The sequence below is a fragment of the Hippocampus guttulatus genome, chromosome 6, assembly GCF_054856545.1.
Source record: "Hippocampus guttulatus isolate MCC_2025c chromosome 6, RoL_Hgut_1.0, whole genome shotgun sequence".
Classification (NCBI taxonomy): domain Eukaryota; kingdom Metazoa; phylum Chordata; class Actinopteri; order Syngnathiformes; family Syngnathidae; genus Hippocampus; species Hippocampus guttulatus.
In genome coordinates this window covers 14,181,216-14,191,205 of record NC_141266.1, presented here as the reverse complement: position 1 = coordinate 14,191,205, position 9,990 = coordinate 14,181,216, and positions in this window count along the sequence as shown.

The window sequence follows — 9,990 nt, the reverse complement described above, 5'->3', positions numbered from 1 at the left end:
TTTCTGGAGTTGCAGTCATGAGGAGATGAATGAGTTGGGGCAGAGTTTTAAGGAATCGAAAAATACTGCATCTGTGTCAAAATGGCATTCAAGTCATTGGTATCTACATCTTCCTCGATAATTTTTTGTTTAAATACATTTTTTAATGAACAGAGCCATCATTTTTTCCATCAAAATCGGAATCAAATTGAGAATGAGGAAAAACAGATAAGGCTTACTGGGACAATCACAAAGGGAAACACTAGCAATAAAGTCATGTTATATTTAGACAGGTGCAGTCAGCATAAACAAGTAGGACAGAGTGGCATGGGTTTGGCGATAGTGTATTCCGATTTCTTCAGAACTGTATCAAGGCCATCCCAACTAATGAGCGCCATTAGTATCACGAGGAAAACAAATATAGATGCAGATAAAATTCACTAGAAAATACATTTGTTTTCAATCAAGTTAAGTGACACAGTGATTTGTCAGCATATAAGGCATACAATTAAGATAAACTATCTAGAGCACTGGGGAAAAACAAAAAAGAATTGTTGCCTGTCTCCGGTTCCTAAAATTATATATTACCATGAAATGTAATCATTTAAAGCCTTTATTCTTTTATGTTTCACACATTTGTGTTACGTCCTCTTTATCCACACTTTATTTCAAAGAAGAAGAAGAACCACACAAACAAGTCAGTTTAAGATAAGATAACCTTTATTTGTCCCACACTGGGGAAATTTGCAGTCTACAGCAGCAAAACGGGGGGCAAAGTGTTTCATTGCACAAAATAAATGTTTCAGAAAAGAACTGTACACAGTTCAATATAAGTGAAAAATAAAAAATAGCATTTGCAATATATTTGTAGAATAAATAGAATAAATTAGCAATAGCATAGAAAACACTGCATAAGGTGGCTGTGCTATTTACAATGGATACAGGTTTTCACGTATGCTTGTTCAGCAGCCTGACAGCAGTCGGAAGGAACGAGCGGCGGTATCTCTCCTTCTTGCAGCGCGGGTGTAACAGTCTCTGTCTGAAGGAGCTACCCAGTGCTGTCAGGGCGGACTGGAAGGGACTGTCCATCATAGCTTTTAGTTTAGCGAGCATCCTTCTGTTGCCCACCTCCTCCACAGTGTCTAGGGAGCAGCCCAGGACAGAACTGGCCCTCCAGACCAGTCGCTCCAGTCTCTTTCTGTCCCGGGCTCCTCTGTAGGCCATGGGAAGGCTAAGAGTAAGGGGGCTGGATTAAAATCCCTACATTTGTTTTTGACGCCATTTTAAAAACGTAATTATGTGGCGGCCCGGTGGTCCACTGGTTAGCACGTCGACCTCACAGTGCCGAGGTCGTGGGTTCGATCCGGGCTCCGGCCTTCCTGTGTGGAGTTTGCATGTTCTCCCTGGGCCTGCGTGAGTTTTCTCCAGGTACTCCGGTTTCCTCCCACATTCCGGTGTGGATGTGGGTGTGAATGTTTGTTCATCTCAATATGTGCCCTGTGACTGACTGGCGACCAGTTCAGGGTGTAGTCCGCCTTTTGCCCACGGTCAGCTGGAATAGGCTTCAGTCCCCTGTTCAGGATGAGCGGTAGTGAAAATGGATGGATGAACGGATGGATGATTTTACGACTTAAATGTGCTTTGTGTTAACATGTGATTTGCATAATTTCCTTTTTCATGTATTTGCTAATTCTATGCTAAAATTTCTGGGTGATTTCGTTCATGTTTCTCAAATAGGGAGTTTCATTACAATCCATCCATCCATCCATTTTCTGATCCGCTGTTATCCTCACAAGGGTCGCGGGAAGTCTCATTACAATGACCCCAAAAAATTGAGTTGCTCGAGACGGGTGAAGACTCACAGTTCAATGTCTGTATTTTCAGATCAAAAATGTAAAGCCATCAATTACATTTTTTTCAGGGAGTGACAACAAGCAAATTAATGTTTATTGTGATAGTTAAGATAAAGTTTGAGTTACTTAGAAGTGTGACTGCTATAAAAGGCTACTCACGTGCATGTATTTGTACTTAGGAGTGGTGTTTCTTTTCTTTTTTCTAGAGAAGGAGCCATGAGTCAGAAGGCTGTATTTTTGGCCTCCTGTAACGCAGCTCACGGTCTTTATAACTTCGAGGCTCACTTCGCTGAATCTTTGGTTGATGTGGAAATATTTATATTTGCAGAATGGCTTCCCGCAAAACCATCCATTCATACATCCCTCCATTTTCTGATCCGTTTATTCTCATAAGGGTCGTGGGGCGGGCTGGAGCCCATCTCAGCTGTCTTCCAGCAGTAGGCGGCGGACACCCTGAACTGGTTGCCAGCCAGCCAATTGCAGTCCCCGCAAAACCATTTTTGATTAACACAAGGTAAATTTGGTTGGAAGGAGCAAGAGGTATAAAGTTGACTCAAAGACTGTTCGTAGGAGTATGACTTTGGTCTAAGATTACTGCGATAGCTTGGGTCAAACCTCATTTCAAATTGGTACGATTTCATGTAGACAATCAAAGCGCGACTCTTCGAAGCTTGAAAATATGGTGCATTTTCAAATACTTTAATTTCACTGTTGACTCACGTGTGATCTTTTTCTTTGGAAAAAGACAATTTCTGATGTGGGCAGATTTCGATCTTATCTTGGAAAATTTGAAAAAAACATAAAATACGGGGAAAACTTTGGAAAAGATCACACGTGATCTTTTCCAAAGAAAAAGATCACACGTAAATGATGTCGAAATCTGCCAACATCAGAAATAAAGTGTTGCTTAGTGTGTAATGTTGCTCAAACATTTGTGTAGCTTTTGACTATTGAAATAAACTTTTGTTCCACACTCAAGTGTGTCCCTCATGGTTATGTCCAAGCTCTAAGGGTGATGGATGTATATATTCCGACTGTAGGTGTGGATGTGATAAATGATTAGTACGTGTGAGGCAAATGTTATGGAATGTGGCCTTTGCACGTGGGCAGCACAGCATCTTATGTGAAGAATTGAAAAAAACTATTTGCGGAAAAACTTTCCAATTTGCTGTGACCTGGATAATTTTGCAGTCTTTCTGAGACACGCAAAGGGCGGCAACACATTGACCAACGTGGCTGAAATCGACTTCTTACCGTGCAGTGTGAGGGGTGGTTCGGCAACAACTTTTTACGAGTGGCCGCCCGCCCGCTACAAGTTTTGTGGCGATTCAAAATGGAAATCGCTGTCAAACGGTGTCACAACATCATTGATATACCAGTCAAGCAAATATAAATATTGCAGTGAAAACACTGTTTTCATGTAGAAAAAAAAACTTTTCTGGATTTTAAGCAAGAGCGAGACCCAGCACGTAGGTGGCCACCGCGGTTCTGCCAATTTGTAGCAATAAAGTCGGGCGGATTTATCATGACAATCGATGTAGAGGAATGTCGGGGAGTTACTACCTGGACACCCGGAGGTTTTGCACAAACTATTGAGCGGTGAACACTGGCAAAATTGCGTCCCACCAGAAGAGTGATCGCGGATGTGCCCGGAAAGCATGCGATCTCCGATTCTCAGCCAGACTCGTGGTCATCTACAATGATTAAGAAAGGGATCAGTGTTTGCTGATTGCCTGTCCCTGACTGTTATATTCGACATTACAGTACATTACATAGTCCGGTATAATCGAAGCTTACCCTTTTTCCACCCATGGAAAATAAGGAAGCAGAAGTAGGTGAGCTCAGTTTCTGACGTCCCTGCTATTTTTGTATGTGTCATTGTTTTATAGTTCTGATTTTATAAATCTGATTTCATTAAAATATTTACTCTAGTGCTAATGTAGGTGGGTGACAGACCATGGCAAGTTCTGAACTACCGGTACATACAAAGTTGGGTTATGTCAACACTGTAGAAACAGAACAAGAGGAGCCCCTTCAAACAAGGCCTAAGTGTTATCTCTTACTATGCAGGAGGTGCATCCAATCTATTGCGACCTGTCATCAACATTTCAGTCAGTGGGTGGAGCGTCATCCATTTCTACAAGCACATGCCTGAAAAAAGGCCTCATCTCGAACGGATGCCTCCTTCAAATAAACACTTTACAATTCAGACGCTATGGCCACAATGCATCCGTGTTCCAAAGCACTGGCCCCTAAGCCTTTATTTGTACCACAGACCTGTTTCATTTACAGACATAGTTTGACAGACCGGCAGGACTAATGACTAAATTCCTGTCTTTCTTGCTTGGGCCTAAATGAACCTGGTTTTCAAAGCATATCTACTTTTACAATCTGATGATGAATATAATATTTTTTAAATTCAGTCCGTCTGGAATGGCATGTGGCCCATTTTGGCTCTGGGGCCCACTGATTGATAGAACTAAGTATTCAAGAGGCAAAATGGCTCAGCTGATAGTGGTCCTCTCCCTACCCGATGTTGTGGGTTAGACCCTCAGTATCTTGCTCAAGGGCACTCAATGGCCGGGGATCGAGCCAGCAACCTCAGGATTGGGAAATGACCACTCTACCACTGAGCCATACAGCCCCATGACCACTCTGAAATGTCCTTCAGCAAGATACTGAACACCCATTTGCTCCTGACCTCTGATGCCTCATCGGGTAAATGAGTGGACAGAATTCAAGCGGTTCGAGTCCCTTGAAGGTAGACGTGCGATATCAGTGAAAGACCATTTAGCATAAATGTTCACGATAAGACAGACGCTACTTCAGCTAACTTTGGGCAAGATGCTGAGTAACCCCTGGTCTGGCTATTTTTAGGGAACATCTACCACAACCACCAATTATTGTCACAATCACACCTATGGACAGTTTAGAGTCTTCAATGAAGCTTTCATACTTCTTTTCTGGAATGTGGGCAAAAGCTGAAGTTCAAAGAGGGGAAGCTCCAAATTGCCCAATACTAGACCAGCATGCTGCATTCCTGGCCACTAATAAGAAAACAGCTATTTAGGCTGGCAGAACTCCCATGGTTCTATCAGCTGATAGTGAGGCATGTGGAGTATTCGATTCCAGTTTCCACTGATGTTTCTTTGCACCAGTGGTTCTTAACCTTTTCGGAGGTATCGAACGCAAACGGTTTATATGGACATTCATCGAACCCTTCATTAGTGGAAAAACAAAAATGACTTTTTACAAATTCCAGACATAAAAAAAACGCAAAAATAATAATAGTAAAAAGTAAATAACATTTCAAGACATAAGTATTTGGGGGGTTTTTTGTTTTGTTTTACGACATACTATCACGACAGTCACACGTAGACTAGTGAGCAAACGAAATTTCTCGTAGCACTTATTGGACAAGCAATGTAATGTGATCATCTGCAGCCAGTGATGCCCAAGCGGGCCTGTCATAACGAATTGGCATGTTGAGTCGGGTGTGTCTTAACCTCCATGGCAGAGGCTTCGTCGAACCCTTGAGACCGATTCACAGAACCCCTAGGGTTCGATCGAACCCAGGTTAGGAACCACTGCTTTGCACACTAAAGGGTCACGAGTGACAAAATTTGCCAGGGAGAAAGGCAGGAGATCACTTTTCACCAAGATGTAAGATGAGTTCAGAATTAACGTCGACTAGACCACAGCTCTTGTGAAAAAACGTTTTCATCCGGACACTCGGTGAGTCAACATCTCTGGTGGTTGTCAAAGCATTTGTAGTTTGGCAAAAGAAAACATTTTATCGTATGAGTAAAAGTTTCTGCATTTCCTTAAGGCTCACGCTGGCGTTGACTCATTCGCGATATACTGTGTTCAATGAGAGTTCTTGCTAAAGGCCGGCATCGCTTCCCTTTGAGGCTGTTTTCAATTAGGCTGTCCTCCCCCACCCTGTCTGGGCTTACCTCCCTCACTGACGTCAAGAAGGAGGAAGCGTCTTGGCCGGGCTGCATGACTGGACTAATTTACGACGCATTAGAAGCACGAGTATGGACTTTCCGCATGCAGTTATTTAGGAGTTAATTGCATCTATTTCTTGAGTTTGGCAAGAAGTCATCCGCTTTTCCAGACAACTGCGGTTAAGGTCAATACATAAAAGCGAGAAAATAAAACTGCTACGAGTGCAACATATGGGACAAAGTGCACTTTTGATAGAGGCACTGCTGTCAGATAGTGGCATGTGCAAAAACAAGTTGAATGGACCCCATTCCAACACAATCTATTCCAAGAGGCTGTTTCAACTTTGTTTTGTTTGGATTTGTAATAGTGTTTTATTGTAATGATAATTTCAATAATCGATTATCTGTCGATTTTTTTTTTCAGATTAATCGCTGAATAAGTTTTGAATTTTTTTTTTTACATATTCATCCCTTTATTAAAAGAACAGGACATTATTTTAGATTAATGCCATTTGAACACTGAATGTAGTATTATTTTGGTCATTGAGTGCTCTCCTGTGTTGTTATTGTGCAACTATGTCTGTCCGTTCAGAGTAGTCGTAGATGTGCACCACTCCCCTTAACCCCAAACTGTTGCAGTGGTTGCAACGGATGCACATCACCGTTGGTTTGCAGAGCGTTATATTAAAGAGGAAGTCATGTCAAAATGTTTTTTCCAATCACAGCTCACCTGTTTTCTGAGTTTGGTCATATGTCATTCACAAGCTAGGCCATATTTGGTTGCTATCTGAGCAACTTTGATGTCATTTTCAGTTGACAGAAAGTGGCAAAATGGCCGACCCCTGAGATGGATTAAAAAAGTTTTCGGAATTTTGCTGCTTTATTCATGTTCCACATACACGTTAATAAGAATGCCCTGTTTAGACTCTTGGTGGTGAAGTTTCCCATGTTGTATTGTTAGTATAATTGTGTTTGTCAAACGTTTAAAATAAAAAGTTCATTCAGTCATAAGCGCTAGTACCATTGTAGCACGCCCATCCTAAAAAATAAATCAATAAAAATCTAAACGATATTGCTGTTTTGCTAAAAATAGATTTGTAGTGCCTTTAATGACCAGACACTCGTAGCTTGCGGCCAACTGTTGTGGGAGAATGCCCTGCAAGGCAGCTAGCCATTAGCCACAAACCGCAAACGCTGGTGACTGATGAGAATGGCTGAGTCAGTGCGTCTGCTATGAGCTACCCTGATAAGTGGATCTGACCGATGTGCAGCTTATCTTTGCTGCGGTTCGATTCGGTTTTGAATGTATCATTTTATGATATATTTAGAATAAATACTCATTTGATTTCAGTAAGCAGCATCAGAAAATGAAAATATGTGCATTTTCAACATAACAGGAAGTGTTGACATCTTGGATCGGGTTAATGAAAATTTTAATCAAAAGTTAACCGATCGGGAAAGAATTCAACAAGCCATTCGCTATTTTATTGTGATTTGTGCCCTTATTTTTGTACTTTCCCATCTGGTGCTCAGCACAGCAGCAAAGACAAGGTGAAAAAAAGACAAGAACTGTTGAAAAAAAATGAACGTGATGCAACTCAGACAGCGTAGAAAAAAAATCAGACACATACTGTATGTTACGGTCCAAAGAAACCTGGCAGAACCCAGACCACCTACAAAAAGGACACGAGCGGAGTGTGGGCGTATTCTATTTTCTTCTCGACAGCAGATGGAAAGTTCAGTCAAGATAATGTCTCTGTATGCAGAAAATTCAGGAACAAAAATTTGGGAGTGCGGGGAATCATTTCTGTCCTCTCCAGCCAAATTTGGACACCACCCAAAATGTAATTGCAAGCATTATATTAAGTAAGTCATAATCGAATTGATTCTGTTGGGTCTTGCATGCGTGAGCATGACAGACGACAATTTCTAAAGTGCCAAATGGTAAACGGGGTTTCTGAATTTATATTTTTTACATTCCAAAAAATGTGTTAACTTTAATTTTCTGTTTACATTTCTCTTAGAAATGTTGCGATAATACTGATAAGAGTGGTAATTTTGGTCACTCTGATCGTGCTATTTTCATACCGAGAGCAGATAATAGTCAGAGAAAGAAGGAAAAGAAAAAGGCCATCTGGACCTGATAGCTGTCTTCGGAACAGATAAGGGAGGGATGGGGGGAGTTCAGGGCAATGGATGCTAACAAGCTGCCAGTTGCAAACGTGTCATTTTTTTCCCTCTACAACTACAACTATATTATTTTTTTTTCTTTTGAAATTTTGCACCTTTGTGCCGACCATCCCCCTCGCCCCCTTCGCATTACACCACTCGTAACTGCTTCAACAATGAAAAGAGCTGCCAAAATACTTTGTGTCTGCTTCTGCTTCCAGACGCACCAAATGGCCATCACCGAAAAGGGTAGATCAAATGTAATGTCGGATGTACTGTGAGGGCAACGTTTATATTTGAAGAAAAAAAATGGCTCATTAAATTTTGCAGAAAAAAAATCACCCATCCTTTTTCTATAGTACTTGTCCTTATTAAAGTTAAGTCAAGCACAACTGACTGTGGGTGAGAAGTGGGGTGTACCATAGACTGGTTGCCAGCCAATCACGAGCAACATATGGACAAGGAACTATTCACACTCCTCTTTACACCTATGGACAAGTTTGAGCTCTCATTTAACTTAACATGCATATTTTTGGCATGTGGGAGGAAGCCAGAGTAACCGAAGAAAACCAGCGCAAGCACAGGGAGAATATCAAGCCTCCACACAAGAAGGCCTGAGCTCAGATTCAAACATAGAATCTCTCAAATGTGAGGCTGATGTGCCAACCGCTCATCAGACACAAAGGTAATTATTTTTTATATAGTGGTTACCTTATCTTTACTCTTGAACAAACATTAAGAAGACAAAAATGTTCAGTATAGCCTGTTAGAGCATGTTCTTGTATACAAGGCTCCCGACAGGAAGTTTCAAGATCCAAACAGCAACACGCTGAACTAGTTTGTGGTCAAGTGGCACAAGAAAAGCACTCATAGATGCTGCCATCGTGAACTATTTTTCATTTTGTTTTGTTTGAATGGCCTTGAAGTGTCTGTCATAGATTTTTTTTCTTTTTTAATAATTTTGCTACTGCATTAGCACAGTTTAATGATATAATAATTCCTTGCATATTCGTGGTTGCCAAAACCCTATCTTAATAGGAATTGGTGTCAAGTAGTATGGTTAAGTGATGCCTTTTGATTTAGAGACAAGCTTTCAGGGAGGAGCTAAGTTTAGCCTGGGTTGTCCTTTGAAGTTACGGCGAGTCTTCCCCTAATTTGCATGTCTACGTGCACTTCGGGTAAATGTTTTCACAGTCAAAGAAGCTGTGAGACATTTATTATTAATGGAAATGTTGTAAGATGATTTTGAAATATATTAGACTTTGGGATCAGTGGTATATTTAGGGTTTGAAGCGGATCTCAACAACTTGTTGACTCTGAAAATGACACTTGCTTGACGCTTACATTCAAGAAGAATATTCAATGTTGATTTGAGTCCTTTTTGCGTTCATGAAATTGAAGCCAAGCTTCAATTGTTCATCTGCAGCGAACCGAAACTGCAGACTGTGACTGTGTTCCGTCATCATTTTAACGCACGTGGAGAATGCAGTCAACTGTCAGCATCAACTAAAAAGGACAATTTCACTTTACAATGTAAGATATCCATCCATGATTTGATCCGCTCATCTTCACGAGGGTCACGAGCATGCCGGAGCCAATCCCAATTGTGTCCAGCCAGTAGGCAGGGTACACCCTGAGCCGGTTGCTAGACAATCACAGGGTACACATAGACAGACAGCTATTCACACGAGGGACAATTTGGAGTGTTCGATTAACCTACCATGAATGTTTTTGGAATGTGAGGAGATACCGGAGTAACCAGAGAAAACCCACGCAGGCACGGGGACAACATGTAAATTCCACACAGCAAGGCCGAAGCCTGGATTCGAACCCAGGAGCTCTGCAGTGTGAGGCGGACGTGTTGTCCACTGCCCCACCTAAAGTAAGGTATGTATTTGCAAAATAATAGCCAATTAAAATACTTATATTGTTAATGTGAATTTTTTTTTTCAAACCCCAACATACATTTCTTTTGTAGGATGTATTCACCATTTACCTACCCAGTGTCGATGAGTCGTGGCGTATAGTTTGAGCAACAA